The sequence below is a fragment of the Gossypium arboreum genome, chromosome 5, assembly GCF_025698485.1.
Source record: "Gossypium arboreum isolate Shixiya-1 chromosome 5, ASM2569848v2, whole genome shotgun sequence".
Taxonomy (NCBI): Eukaryota; Viridiplantae; Streptophyta; class Magnoliopsida; order Malvales; family Malvaceae; genus Gossypium; species Gossypium arboreum.
This window is the reverse complement of record NC_069074.1, coordinates 448,974-450,772: the sequence shown is the minus strand read 5'-3', so window position 1 is coordinate 450,772 and position 1,799 is coordinate 448,974.

Here is a 1,799-nt window from a genome sequence, read left to right as displayed (position 1 = left end):
CCTACAACCCTAAACCCTACAACCCTAAACCCTACAACCCTAAACCCTACAACCCTACAACCCTACAACCCTACAACCCTACAACCCTACAACCCTAAACCCTACAACCCTAAACCCTAAACCCTACAACCCTAAACCCTAAACCCTACAACCCTAAACCCTACAACCCTAAACCCTACAACCCTAAACCCTACAACCCTACAACCCTAAACCCTACAACCCTACAACCCTAAACCCTAAAACCCTAAACCCTAAACCCTAAACCCTAAACCCCAAGTTTCAAGTTTCAACCCCAAGCTTTAAACTCAAACCCTAAACCCTAAACCTTAAACCTTAAACCCTAAACCTTAAAACCCTAAACCCTAAACCTTAAAACCCTAAACCTCTAAACCTTAAACCCTAAACCCTAAACCTTAAACCCTAAACCCTAAACCCTAAACCTCAACCTTCAACCTCAACCTCAACCTCAACTCAAACTCGAACCTCGAACCTCAACCTCGAACCTCAACCTCAACCTCAACCTCAACCTCAAACTCAACCTCAACCTCAACCTCAACCTCAACCTCAACCTCAACCTCAACTCAACCTCAACTCAACCTCAACCCGAACCTCAACCTCACCTCAACCTCGACCCCAGACCTCGACCCCGACCCCGACCCCACCCCGACCCCCACCCCGACCCCACCCCGGACCCTAACCCCAACCCCTAAGCCCAACCCTAAACCCTAAACCCCTAAACCCTAACCCCAAACTCCAAACCCCAAACCCTAAACCCTAAAACCCTAAAACCCAAACACTAAACCCTAAACCCTAAAACCCTAAAACCCTAAACCCTGAACCCTAAACCCTAGACCCTAAAACCCCAGACCCTAAAACCCCATACCCTAAAACCCCAGACCCCAAACCCCACACCCCGACCCCAAAACCCTAAACCCTAAACCCTAAACCCCAAAACCCTAAACCCTAAACCCCCAAACCCCAAACCCCCAAACCCAAGCCCCAAGCCCCAAGCCCCAAGCCCCAAGCCCCAAGCCCCAAGCCCCAAGCCCCAAGCCCCAAGCCCCAAGCCCCAAGCCCTAACCCCAAACCCTAAAACCCTTAACCCTAAAACCCTTAACCCTAAAACCCTTAACCCTTAGCCCTTAACCCTAAACCCTAAACCCTAAAACCCCTAACAACCTTAAACTTTAAGCCTTAAACTTTAAAACCCCTAACAACCTTAAACTTTAAACCCTAAACTTTAAAACCCTTAACAACCTTAAACCTTAAAACCCTAAACCAACACCAAACCCCAAACTAAAATTGAAATCAAACCCCCAAACCAAAACCAGAATTGAAACCCCAAGCCAAAACCCAATATGAACATAAATCGAAACACCAAACTTAAGGCTTTCAACATATTTGGGTAACTAAATTTTAGTATTTTTAAAAACATCTATTGTTGGTCATTCTAGTCGAACTTTAAAGTAATTTCTATTGTATGAAATTTGATCTTTCCATTGGAATGTTTTGCTTGCCAAATTGAGTTCTATATTAAAAAAACTAAGCCCCCAAAATAGCCTACTTGAAACAGAAAACTTAGAAATTCAAGGCAAGTTGTGACAATTTTCAATGTTTTGAGCCCAAAAATATTAGGCTTTTAGTTACGCTTTTCGATGAAACAAAACTTCTAATTTTAAAATGGAGAAGGAAGAAAATGAGTAAATAGTGAAATATAAAAAAATAAAAAAGGAATCGTGATTTGAATTTGACTCTTATCAACTCATTTAAGCATGGTTATGCATTTTTCTACTCTCACT